At 32.1% G+C, this 14754-nt stretch overlaps 1 protein-coding gene across 3 annotated transcripts in view; it reads left to right on the forward strand.

Moving 5' to 3' along the window:
• Nucleotides 1-1908: 1908 nt before the first annotated feature.
• The window catches only part of LOC106464700 (suppressor of lurcher protein 1-like), a 152388-nt gene continuing 139542 nt past the window's right edge, over nucleotides 1909-14754 (forward strand). Inside the window, exons 1-3 of one of the 3 annotated variants that reach the window (XM_022392466.1) lie at nucleotides 1909-2242; nucleotides 8030-8111; nucleotides 14421-14608. The gene's annotated coding sequence lies outside the window, so the exon portion shown is untranslated. The remainder of the gene's footprint in view (nucleotides 2243-8029; nucleotides 8112-14420; nucleotides 14609-14754) is intronic. The other 2 variants (XM_022392465.1, XM_022392467.1) reach the window with 2 other exon arrangements.

Consider the following 14754-nt stretch of genomic DNA (forward strand, 5'->3'; position numbering starts at 1 on the left):
TATACAAAAATTTTACTCTGTATAACCGATAAAATCTTGTGTAAAATTTAAAAAACAGAGTTCTTTCTAATACTTAATCTGAAAGATAACGTTTTTACTCTGGTGACCTTTTCAACAGATTTTAAGGTGTGATGCACAACATTGGCTTAGGTAAAAAATCTAAATCACATTAATAAAGTAACAATACTGGAGGGTTGAAATGATATTTTAAAGTTCCACAACTGAGTTTCAAAACTATGTTTGGGCATTAGAGCTACGGAACTTCGATATTATATTTATTTTGTAGTAGGTCGTTTATTTCAGTCAGCAGAGTTTACCCAGTGTATTTACCTACCAAAAATTAAATATTTCAATTACTTAATTATTTTTATTTTGTAAAGTATATTATTATATCAAAGAGAATATAGAGTTAGCGTATAAGCAGTCATAGTTGACGTTAGCCTTTAGTTCATTCTAATAATTGTATAACTATTTCGAGATGAGCTTATATAATAAATTTGATTATTGTACTTAAAGGCACCTACAATTAAGTATTGCAATAAACATATAGCTCATCCTGAGTTATGTGATTCTTTATAATAAGGATATACCTAATCCTGAGTTGTGTGATTCTTTATAATAATCTTATTCCTAACATTAAATTATACGACTCATTATAGGAAATTTATTTCTAATTGGGAATTATGCTATCCAGTATAACAAGTGTATAACTAAACATGAATTATGTTATCCAGTATAACAAGTATATAACTAAACATGAATTATATTATTCATTATAACAACTATATAACTAAACCTGAATTATTCTATTGATTATAACAAGTATATAACTAAACCTGAATTGTGCGATTCATTTCTAAGAGCAATGTTAAATATCAGACGAACTTATCAAAATCGAATCTATCATTTATCATCTATTTAAGATAAATTACTGTTAATAGTTAAAGCCGCTTGAAGTTTACCTTTTTATCGTTGGAAATCTATTTTTGCCTTCAGCTTAGCATATCATGGTTTATTATAGGGTCGTTCTCTCATTTATTCATTGGTAAATAATCTTTACATTACTGTTTTTTGTTTTATTTTCTCATTTGTTATTTTTTCAGTGAAACTGAACCACATTCATTATCCTTACACGTTTTTTCTAGCGATTCCTTTACTTTCCCATTGACTATCCGACTTATTCATTCAGTCATCTGTCTATATCTATTATTGTTTATTGACCAACCTGCTGACAATCCTGGTTCAATAAATATTTACCTTCGACTCTCCTTTCCTCTTCATTCTGCCTTCTGCTGACTACTCTTGCTCTCTTATAATTATAAATTTTCTGATGGAATCATTTAGACCCCCCCCCCCCTCTGAACGTCACGCAATTTTCTGTTATTTCGTTGGATGGCATGATTCATTAATTCAGATTTTTTGCTAACAATTGTGTTTAAAAATTCAGATATTTACCGACATTACGGACTCACTCATTTGCTTACCTATTGATCATTCTGACTTAATTATTCAATTCTCTATTAAACGTCCTAGAAACAACTAACTGTTACCGATTTTATGATTGAATCAAATTGATGTATCGACAAATTTATCCCTTTTTTGTATGTTTTTGCTGTTGTCGCCGACATTCGATCTCTTCATTTTTATTTATCTTTAGTTTTTTGTTTGCTCTTTATCACGAGTAGGTGTTTCTTATCGTTAGGAAACGAAAAATAATAATATAAGTATTCTGTAGTCTTCTTAATCGAATAACAAATAAGGAGAATATAAACGCAGTGACATAGAAAACAAGACGAACGCCAGCCTCAGGGTAAATAAAGACTGCATCACCTTGTTAGCAACAGTTTGGAGTCCTAGCAGTAGAATGCAGGCGAGTTGGCAAGTTACCGAGACAACATATCGATTGGAAGGTCTTTCTACTATGCAAGTGGAAAGGGGAAGCCGGAGCATGGCACATATAACAACTCTTCTTATCGAGCTAGAAAGTGGTGGATGTACTGAAAGTGTGTCCACTGGTCAAACCTGTATTCCAAAGAAGAACAGGTACTAAAATCTATTGTTTTATAGGAACAACGTTTTGATAATATCCTCGGAAAAAGCATTAGTTACTTCTTTTCCTGTTCACACATCTTGGATTGCCACCTAACACACATTGAAGTGCTACGCTGACGAGGCTTGAGCGACGTGCCGTAGCTTGGAGTATTTAGTTTACAAATAACAGTCTACGACCATCAAGTACAGTGTAAGACGCTCTTTAAGTCTTTTCTGTTAGATTTGTTTGGTAAATCATTTTACAGTTTGTTTATTTTTTCAAATATAAAGATAGGTGGTCAGCAGGCAAACTAAAACTGTTTTATGGTTATATTTCTGTATATACAAATAAGCAACTGTTCAGAAAACACAAACATGTTTTAGATAGTTGTACTAGAAGTAGAACTAGTGTAGGTGTTGGGCAAGACTCGTACTCGGAGTTGATTTTAAAGTTATATAGCAGAAAGTTAAAGCTCGTTTTTAAAGTCCACGAGAGGAAGTATATTTGATAAATAATATTCATTCTCGAGGTTGTATGAAATAAAGAAATGAGTGGCGAACAAGACTTTTTGTTAGAGTTGTTTTAGAAGCAGTTATTGAGACTCATTCACAGAGCTGTGACACGGAAAGATATACATAAAACGTGGGTGAAAATGTGAAAATACAATTCTAAACGCAGAAACAAAATTCCTGGGAAATTCGATAACATCACTGTTGATGTAAGAAATACAAAACAAACTAATTAGAAAATAATGAAGGCTATAAATTCAAAAAATCTCAAAGTGTGGAATAAAGACATATATCTAAGAAGGACCATACTAAATTTATATTAATAAATCATTATGAACATTATAGAGTATCTTTTATTGTTTATTTGTCATTAAGCATAAAGTTGCACAATAAGTGGTCCAACAAAAGAAGTATTTTTCATGTATTTTGAAGTCTTCTAGAATAACGAAATGTCGATGGATAGTTCGGATACAGGTCTCGAAATATGGAAATATTAATTGTTTGTTTGTTTGAAGTTAAGCACAAAGCTACACAATGGACTATTTGTGCTCTGCCCACCACTGGTATCGAAACCCGGTTTCTAGCGTTGTAAGTCCTCAGATATGCAGCTGTGCCACTAGGGGCGGAAATATTAATCATAGATGGTGTTTATAATGTTAATTGAGAGGTTCATCATTCTTCTGCTTTTACACAGAGTGTTTTTAACTTCAGTCTTCATAAAATTACAGCTTTCTTGAAATTCATGAAAGTATTTTCTGAAATACTATACAAAGGAACAGAAACATTTAGAAATCAGTCATCATTTCAAATAATTCCCTCTTCAAACTGCTTATAATTACTCCTCGACTTAAGTCTTGCATTGTTTTTTCTCTCTTTCTGCTAATAAAAAGGTGAATACATACACACGCTTTTATACAGTCTTGTCATTTATGAACCTCTCGAATTGCACTACAGCGAAGCTACAACGTGAAACATTTTCCTGTTCATCAAAATACTCACGTAGTTCATCATCATCCAGCGATAGCGTCACAGGTTAAATAAATTGTTGGAGAACGAATGACAAGATCCTGTTCTAAGTTTGTCAGGCTCAGTTACAAGCATTTTCTGACATCTAGAATAACCATACCAAATCTTTAAATGTCAATTTGTACATACCAAGTTTTCTTACTGTTTCACATTATCGAAATATTAAAATATATATATAATTTTATAGCTGTGTGTATCAACTTATAACCCAGTAACTTAAAGTGTAATTTGGAAATTAAGAATAGTGTAATATAACAGGTCTAAAAGAGATAATTAAATTACTACATATACTTAAATACATATAATATAGGAACAAGTAGAAATATATAAGCACAAGTGTATAAAAGTCCTTGTTTTGACAAAACCATTAAATGTAGTTTATGCAATGTACATGCAGTCATCGTTAAGGCAAAAATCAAGCTAAAAGAAGACCATGCTTTCGAGTCATGTTCTGCGCTTCATTTTGATGAAAACGTTCTCAAATATAACCCTCAGTTTAAGATTGTATTAAAGACGGAGGGGACTATAAATATAACTAGTGGAATATCAATCACGTTTTCTCTTATAATTATATATTTTAGATATTTGTTTCACTTGGCACGACAACCTCAGGTGAGCATCAGTTGTGATGTACTAGTTCAGTCGTATGAATTAGTCAACTATTACTAATATCTGCTTGATATAAGTATGTATAAGTTAAAATAGTTTCGTTTTTGTTACATTGTTTTAGCGCAAAGCTACACAATAAGCTACCTGTACTTTTTCCACCACAGGGAACCGAACTCCGGATTTTAGCGTTATTAGATTTTCGAATGAAAATTTATTCTCTAAACTAAGCATATATAATAAAGCTCAGCATGATTAAAACATTTTGTTTTACGTGGTACACAAAACAATACACGTTTGCTAGAAGAAAACATCAAAATGTGCTCACCCATAAAAACTAAATCATTGAAGATCGAGGATTTATTTTATATCAGGTTCCTTGCAGATTCTTACATTTTAAATTTTTTTATTTTAATTTCACAAAAAATATATAATTTTTATGTCATTTTGAGTAACTGAGTGAACAAAAATGTTTATAACGGCGCTCCTTTTTCTGTATATTGATAACTTCATATAATATTTTTGCTAAAGTTATGATTCTCTATCTTTATAGCCAACTTAAAATTATGAAGTGCAAGGCATGTCCGAGTGGTTATTGTGCTACACTGTGAATTTGAAGGTAATGGCTCGCAGACCATTGCCAGAAAATCGCGCTAAGCACTTTGAAACCGAGGGTGCATTATAAGTGTGACGGTCAAATCCCACTTTTCAATTAGAGTAGTCCAAGAGTTGGCGGTGGATGCTATTAATTAGCCATCTTCCCTCTATTTTAGCAATTCAAAATTAGCTCTGCTTGAACATCTGAAACAGACAAACAAATATCTTGAAATGTTTTATATGCACAAAATGTTTATACCATGGTAACTGTTATGAAGAATGCTCGTTGTTTGAATACTCCACAGCTAAAATTATTTGTGTGGTTAAACTTTTTAATAGTATTTAAAAACAAAAGTACACCATGATCCACAATATTACACAATGAAAAGCTATTGTAGAAAACAAAACAGACTCATTGTGATTCAAATAATTGGACTTTTGAATAAAAGCAAGGAATTCAGTATGGGTCAAGTAATTTTACGAACGAAGAAGAATGTCTTCACTATAGTATACGTAACTAGAACAGTTGTAAAAGGGTTACTTAACTGGAAAAGTACTAAAATTCCAGTTACTTAACTAGAAAAGTAGTAAAAGGGTTATTTAACTGGAAAGTAGTAAAAGGGTTATTTAACTGGAAAGTAGTAAAAGGGTTACCTAACTGTAAAAGTAGTAAAAGGGTTACTTAACTGTAAAAGTAGTAAAAGGGTTCAGTAAGATTCAAATATTTGTAGAAGGTAATGGACAAGAAGGGATTCGCTGTAACTCAAGTAACAGTACAAATTAATTACAGGAGTGTAATTCAGTATGGTTGAAATAATTATAGAAATTATAAAATACTGAAAGAGTTGAACATGACTTTAAAAAGTAATTAAGAATGATTCAACAATCTAAACACTTGTGCGTATTTAAAAAAACGTTTTAAGTAGGGATAAAGTAGCTTTGTATGATAATTAAAAATTAGTGACCAAGTTTAATCAAAATAATTGTCAAAAGTAATAAAGTAAAGGATTTAGTATAATTTAATTAAATATAAACGCAACACGAAAACATAGAGGAAATATGACCAAAATACTTGCACAAAGTAATTGCAAAAAAATAATTAAATATGAAGCAAACATGTGTAAAAACAAATGAAATTGAAATGTCCCCCAATGGGACAGGGGTAAACTTATAGAATTACAACGCTAAAATCGCTGTGGCTACAGCAAGTAGACTAATTTGACTTTGCTCTAAAATAAACCAGAAAAAGATTTAATTTGACCTAAATAGCTAAAAGAATTAAACATAAGAAAAAATTTAGTGTGATTATTCTAACTGTACGAAATGATCATAAAAATGGCAATCCATATAAGAGTAAAAAACGTGATGAATTAGGAATTCTGTCTGATCTAAATAAATTTACAAGCTAACCAAATAGTAAGATTCAGCAGGATCCAAATAACTAATATAAGAAAGTAAAAAAGAAAGGATTCACTGTAACCCTGATAATTTAGCAAAGTAGATTAAAAGAGGTACTTTAGTATGATACAAATAATTATATGAATTATTTAAGAAATATATGATTGACCCGAATAACTGTATTAAGTTGATTATTCTGCTGTCGATGACAGTTTTCAATGTGTGAATATTGACAATGAATTCAACTAATTTATTGTTTTTGATGACAGTAACAATGTTATAAAAAAACAATGTTGATAACCATTATTATGAGTTAACCATAGAATTACCGATGAGTTTCATTCATCAGCTTTTTTAAATGTTTTTTTTTCAAAAATATTTATACTATAAATTACCCGTGGACACATGACTTTGCTGGTTACAGAACCCTAATAAGATATGGGTCACACACAAAAATATAATCAGAGCTGAACTTATTTCACTAAATATTGGTCCCCTATGTACTTAGCGAGTGATTTCCGCAGTGTTTTTAACATTTCTTTATAGTGAACGTTCAAATAAACAAAAACATAAAATTACTCAAAACTAGCAGAGAACCCCATAACTTTTGCAATTATTTTTCAAATAATTACCTTTATTGCAAAAGTACTTCTTTAAATACAGGATTTCTAGAATAATACAAAATAATACTGTTACGTTTCTGGTCGTTAGTTAATTTTCCGTAAAAATTCTTTCCGAAGAAACTTTACCGATACAAGTCCTGTCTTAAATAAAACTGGTTTATTCTTTCTGAATACAACTTTGCAATACACTTAATTTCCACAGTCGCCTATAACAAACGCTGTAATCCACAACCAACGTCTCACGTGCTCGACTCAACTGTCCGTATCTATCTCTATCTGCAGTTCAATTACACATTACGTTACATTACAATGTTGCCGTCACTTCTTACCGGTCTTATATATACAAGAATACCGCATATCTAGTAACCTCTCGAGACTACAGGAAGGGACGTGAACGTTCGAGAATAGGACGTGTAACTAGCGTCACGTGACCCCCGCTGTCGTAACAATATTAATCGCAGACACCAAAATCTCTAAGTTCACTTTTCTTAGGCCTAGCATTGGTTAACCATTTATTAAATATGGCCTGCATATGATAAAAGAGATACATTTACACTATAACTTGTGGACGTTTTCTTCTTTAGTTTAGTTAGTGTAAACTTTACCGTACTAAATACTATCAATAAATAAAGTTATAATGTTATTCTACGACCTAACGTTAGACCTTTATAAAAAATTTGATAAAATTGTAATACGTTATTGTACAAAATGTCTAATAAAGTATATTAACATCCGCCTTTTGTTTACATCCGTTGAAATGAAGTGCATACGCATTTAGATAGTAAGGTGTGTACAAATTTCAGGACAGACAAAAACTGAGTATTGTTATTCAATGTTATACAATATGTGTAGGCCAATAAACGAAGCTGCTCTCGATGTTGACACTTCTTGTTCTTTATTATGCTGTTGATAGTGATGACTTTTTTTGGTAATTATTTTGATAGTCGTGATAAGTATTTTTAATTGGTAAATTATTTTATTACGTGATATCATTTTATGACTGTTGAGAAACAATTTTATAAGAGGTTTTCAAAATAATTCCTTCAGCAGACATAACGACAACAGAGTCTACTTTGTGATAAAGTCATTAATTACAAGGAAGCAGATTTAAGCAGTACAAAATCTGTGTTGTCATGGAAATAGTTTTCTTTTATTATATTCCCTGTGGTGAACAGAGTGCAGATAGTCTATTGTGTAAGATTGCGATAAAACTAGCAAAACCTTTTATTATTTTATAGATGATTTAGAAAAAGTATCCATGATGAACAAACAAAGGTGAAATGTGTAGCAACTGCCTGGTTCAGAGTGCACATACGAGAGGTAAATTGTGTTGGATTTTCTTTTTTCTTGTGTTCTGTTTCACTTGGTAGCTTAATGTTCTTCATGCTATTAGTGATGAAACTAGAAGGGTATCCGTTTTGTTTAAAACACCATAATGTGTCGGCGTTCGGTTTTGATGGTGTTTTCATCGTAGGCGTTTCCAACTCTGTTATTCAAGCAAGGAATAATTCTATATTTATCAGAAGGTGGATGGTAAGACTGAAGTTCTTAATTCCTTTCACGATGAGATGGTTTTCGGTGAACGATTATAATGACTTTGTCATTCTGTCAGCTGATGAAAATGTCAAGGAACTGTAGGCTGTAATCATTCTCAGTGTTACAGAGCACTCAAATCTATCACTGTCAAGGACAATTTGCAAAAAACCCAGAAAAACGTCATTTATGAAATACATTGTTGCTGTAAACAGATCTACACTGGAGAAACTGAAAGGCATTCTGGGGCAAAAATAAAGAACATAAAGACTACGCAAAATTGATGAAAACAACATACATTTCTTTCCTGCACAAAATGCCATGTTGTTGGGACATAAAATAAAGTAAGAAAATTACAGACACATGGACTCAGATAAATTCAGGAGAACAAGAAACATTAAATAGAGACTCAAGCCTGGAAATCAGCATCTTGTAGTCAAATCATCAGTTGTTTCACCATCAAGCCTTATTAATTCACTGGCATTTAAAATACGTTTAATGATAACATTCTTCTTCCATTTCAGCTTCACAGTTTAGGTACTTGTCAGGTAGAACATTTGTTGTCCAAACAGTGAAAGTGGTCTTTTCTCGGGGTACTCCCGTTTTCTTCCCACCACAAATTCTTGGATATTGGATCCTTCGATTTTTTATTTTATTTTATCTATTTATTTATTTCCTATCTAATTAACTAATGTATTCTCTTACTTAATCTTCTTTTTTATTCTATTTTATAATTTTTTGAAGAGAGTCTACTTAGAGTTAACTAACAGTGAAGATACAACACCAAACACACAATTCACACATCACGATGGCGCTCGGGCTTATTCGGCTTTCTTCCTCTCTTCCTATGGAGCGGATGTCTCGATGAAGCAAAAATCAAGCCAGTCAAAAATTAAGTATTAATAATTTTTTTTCTCCCATGTATTATTTATAATAGTTCATTAAACCACGAATAGGGCGAAGAGAGATCGATCGATTTTTGAACACACCTGTCTTTTCTAAACTTAAGTACTTAACATGGAATGGTGATGATCATGAGTGCAAGTTGACTAGGGTGAAGAGGGGCAGCTCATCTCTGACCACCCGTGGAGTACCCTTTCACAATATCTGCCACGGATAAACAAACAAGTGCAAGCTGACCTGAACACTTAAGACGATAGGCTTTCGAAATGTCGTCAATTTTACCTAAGCTACTTTTTGATATTAGTCCTACAAATTTTCCTCTACCAGAGTCACTCCGAATTAGGCACTTTCAGATCCTTTCAACATTCTCTGTGCAATTTCCTTCTGTTTTGATGTTGTAAGACTAACGCTAACGTTCGACGTGTCACTGGCATATACTCTTCAAAGAAAACTACAGAAGAAATTTCAGATAAGATATTCTTAAATCTTTTGTATGTAAATATAAAATTGAAAGCATGTTATAGTAGTTGTCCTAAGAGTAACAATTTAATTTTGTGTTTTACTTCGAATAGAAAACCTGTTTCTGTTATGCGTGAAGTAATAAGGTGATTTATAACGCAAGAGAACTTAATAAAAATGGATACAGAGAGATTCTTGTCAAGTTTTCAAACTCTGGCGTATGTCGCTCCTTCTGCAATAATTGTGAAATATGAACACACAACTTTTCATAACTGAAAAGAAAAATATATTCAATGTTAAGGATTGACATTTATGCTGAGGATGAACAAGAGCCCTACAACTTAGACTTTATAATACAGTTATTCAAAATTACTATGTATCCAATCCTGGATCTAGAAAGGGTTGTGACAGTGCATATCAAGATTCATGCGCTGTATGATGAAACAGTATGATAAAGTTTAATATAAGGCTTTTAAGGTTTGTATGATAAATAACAGAGTCTATACTTCAGTCTGAACATTTTAAGATATAGAATGAAGAATGCTATATTTTAAGTTTGCACGATAGGTATACTCCAGTCTGAACATTATAAGATATAGAATGAAGAATACTATATTTTAAGTTTGCACGATAGGTATACTCCAGTCTAGGCATTATAAGATATAGAATGAAGAATGCTATATTTTAAGTTTGCACGATAGGTATACTCCAGTCTGAACATTATAAGATATAAAATGAAGAATGCTATATTTTAAGTTTGCACGATAGGTATACTCCAGTCTGAACATTATAAGATATAAAATGAAGAATGCTATATTTTAAGTTTGCACTATAGGTATACTCCAGTCTAGGCATTATAAGAGCTGAATTAAACGAAGATGTGTTTAAAATTTTCATGATTTATAATGAAAACGCTTCCTATAACCCATCGTGGACATTATACTTGTTAGAATGGTAAATGCTACTTGTTGAAGTGTGTTAGCATACGAACAAAAATTATCTTATACTCCTCTCTGAAATTCTAATGATGAGAGATCAATAAATGGTTAAACTGGTATGATGTAAGATAGTCTAATATATGTGGTTTCTCCATTATATAGATTGGAGTCAACCCCAATCACAGCTTTATTGACAAAAGTTTAAAAGGAATTCCACCTCAGTTTTTAAATAATATAAATAAAACTGGATTTGGTTAATAAATTTTTGATAGATAATTTATGCTTTATTAGCGTTTATTAAACTAGATATTTTTGTTGCTTTTAGAAATTTCTGTAAAACAATTAATTTATTTTGGTATAATAAAAACATCAAGCTTCCTAGTTCCTAGTAAGTGCCTGAACAGGTTTTCTTCTGACACCGAATATCTGAGGGTCTCAATATACAAGTGGTTGTTAATGCAATGACAAAATGGTATACAAATATCATTTTTAACGAAGTCGACAAACAACTTTAGATTAACGTTTATTTATTCCACCCGACATATTCTTTAGGGTTACTGTAATTTAAAATCAGTTTTATAACTTGTGAAGTTCATAGACCCTTGAAAAAGGCATAAGTCGAAACGTCCGGTAGAATAAATAAACAATTATTTGAAGTTTGTCGTTTTCACCGGAAGTGGTTCCATTCTTCTGTCAGCACTGAAAGTTTTTAAAAAATGATTAAAAAAATGGTATATCAATGAGAAATCAGAAACGCTTTTCCTACAAAGTTTCGCAGTAAGATATATTATTATGCATAAAATAATAAACAAATTACAAGCAACGTTAAAATCGATACACATGTAAAAACATTTTTAAAATGTGGACTACATGTTTCGACGTTTATCACGTCATCATCAGAAGTGAACTTACAAAACGTAAGGGCCCGGCATGGCCAGGTGGTTAGGACGCTCGATTCGCAATCTGAGGGTCGCGGGTTCGTCAAACATGCTCGCCCTTTCAGCCGTGGAGCGTTATAATTTGACGGCCAATCCCATTATTCGTTGGTAAAAGAGTAGCCTAAGAATTGGCGGTGGGTGGTGATGATTAGCTGCCTTTCCTCTAGTCTTACACTGTTAAATTAGGAACGGCTAGCGCAGATAGCCCTCGTGTACCTTTGCGCGAAATTCAAAAACAAACAAACAAAACATAAGCTTCATATTTATTTCTTCTTAGCTAGGTCATGTGACCTTATCCAGTAATAAATGTAAATATTGCTCGAGAAATCGCAACAAAGATGTAATATTTGTTTACATTTCTGACCTTTACAAGCTGAGCTTTTTGGGAAGAGCAAGACCTTCAATAATTTGTTTTGTTAGTAGTAATTAATGGACATAAATTAATTATATTAACTAACCTACGAAATTCAGTTAGTAAATTTAATTGTCTAAAAATACAAGAATAATCGTTAAGAATAACAGGTTGAGTGAACAGATAACATTGTTCATAAACGTGTTATTTATAGTTAGTCTAGTATAGTAATTATGTACTATATTATTATCTAGTAAGAAAGCCGATTGCTGTTATCTAAGTTTTCTGGTTACTGTTTCTTTTTAACTTTGTACCATAACCTGGAGTGCCATTTATTACTTGTTGATAAGTAATTATAGCTGCTATTCTTTATTTCTATACAAAGTGCAAGTTATTTATGCAAGAAACCTGGGGAAAAAGTTCTAGCTGGATGCTATATTTAAACTTTATTTTAAAATATAGACAAAACAATGTTTACATTATACAAAAACTTGAAAAAAAATAGGAATGATCACATGTTTCAGTAGCTTCCGCTACCATTATAAAGGTTGATAAATTAGAAAAAATTAATTAACTAAAAAAATCTGTAGTAGCACCCTCAATACTACATTTATTCTTTACGTTTTACTCCTATCTAATTCTATCAGTTAATACTTTTTCAGGCTAATGTGGTTAAGAAGTAGTTGTTGATGTTAAGGATTTGGTTTGTTTGGAAATTCGCACAAAGTTACACGAGGGCTATCTGCTCTAGCCGTTCCTAATTTAGCAGTGTAAGACTAAAGGGAAGGCATCCCACCCACTGCCAACTCTTGGGCTACACTTTTACCAACGAATAGTGGGATTGACCGGTACATTATAACACCTCCACGGCGAGCATGTTTGGTGGGATGGGGATCCGAACCCGCGACCCACAGATTGCGAGTCGAGTGATCTAACCTCCTGGCCGCCTTTGAAATGAGTTGCCTGTCGTTAAATTTAAGAGAGTGTTATAGAATGCTCGATAATTATTTAAATAATCAGGAACAGATATGAATTTTTTAAATTCAGATGGGATAGATCAACAAGCCACATATTTTGTTAATATTTTATATTATGTTGTTTTTGTTGGTTTTAGCAGAAAACTACTCATTAGGCTATCTGAGCTGTTTTCACCGCTGTGATGGAATTCCGAATTCTATCGTTATAAACCTGAAGCTTACTGCTGGGCTCCAAGTAACGTTTAGTTATAAACCTGAATTTCATCGCTGAGCCTCCGAGTAACTTTGAGTTATAAACCTGAAGCGAGAAATGTCACCTAAATATTTGCTTGAATATCTTACTTACTGTTTTATTTTATATTTTTAAATGTATTTTTCTTAAATTATTCATTCATTTTTTAAAAAAATTATTTTGAGGAAAATCATAATGTGCAGTTGATTTTTAGCAAGATATGTAATTTATCGTTCGTATTTATGTAATTTATTAGAAAGTTGATCTGATAATTTTAACTTCATGCTATGACTCGAATTACTCGAGATTACCTACTCAAGTGAAATTCATTCTTAAACAATTTTCTTATATTTTCACCGAGGTTCTCCAGTTCCCAACGTTATGTGGATATTCATTTAGAATAAAAATCAACGATATAAGACCAGGGCAACATTAAGGTTACACTTGCTTGTCGTGTGACAGTTCATTTGTTGCCGGAAACATGCTTTGTACAAACGGAAATATCGATCTCTATGACGTCAGGTGCCTTTCGTTTGCCTCACAAACAGTACAAATGATTGTTATGAACCACAGTTGATGCCTGTTTAAGCGAGGCAAGCATTAAGGAGGAGGAGGGAGTTAAGCCATTCATTGTTTAGAAAACGATATATTATCCTGAACAACAGAAAATATATATGCTAATATTTGAATAGAATAATTACAGCACGTTATTTTATCAAACAAATTCTGATCAAGATCTAGTTCTTTAGAGTCTAGAATGATAAACTATGTTTCTTAGAAAATCTCTCAGGAACATAAAGCTTCTTTTTTCCTTGTTCATTACAATGATTCTAAAATTATCAACGTTTTAGATTAAGGACGCTTTTTATAGAAACTTTCGAGTTCAGGAACTTAGTAGCATATCAGTGTTGTTTTTGATAAGTTATACTTGGTATTTACAACTAACTCTCGTGCAGGTCCAGCATCGAAAATCCAGTAACGTGCAGAGGATCTTTGACAAAAAAGAGCACTTTCCAAGCATCGTAAGATAAGACTTTTTTTAGGGGGCAGTATTAGCGGAGACAGTGGGCACTGCGGGTTGCCTCTAGTACATATAGGATAGAAAGAAAGTTATGAAAAGCAAACATACCCTCTTTTATTCCTATTCAATCGATCTTGTAAACACTTTTAAAATCTAAAACTAAACAGTGATTTCTTAAGTATGAACAGTTTATAGCATACCACCTTTATTTTACTGTAAAAACCCAAAAGTCTCTCTGTATTATTCATTTTAAAGCTGATATCTTTTTTTTCCTAGATATCAGCAAGCAAGGTGTGGAATCAGGTGTGTCTTTTAGTAGTTGTGGACATTTTTTATGACAAAGAAAAAGTGAACTTTTGAGCCATAAGGGAAGGAAGACGGAGGAAATCACAGAGGAATGAATGTTTGACGAAGTAATTTTCATAACGCCAACATTGCATATGCTTCCATGATTTAATATAAAAGTAAGATTTGTTTCTTTACTCGTGTAACATCTACTTTGAATACACTATATAAACCTTAGAATTAATTTCTACATACTTATAATGAGACGTTCAAACACAAATGACTGATGTAGACATTCTCCGTATAATACAGAGGTTGATTGCAC

Source organism: Limulus polyphemus, unplaced genomic scaffold (genome assembly GCF_000517525.1).
Source record: "Limulus polyphemus unplaced genomic scaffold, Limulus_polyphemus-2.1.2 Scaffold1722, whole genome shotgun sequence".
NCBI classification, from domain to species: Eukaryota; Metazoa; Arthropoda; class Merostomata; order Xiphosura; family Limulidae; genus Limulus; species Limulus polyphemus.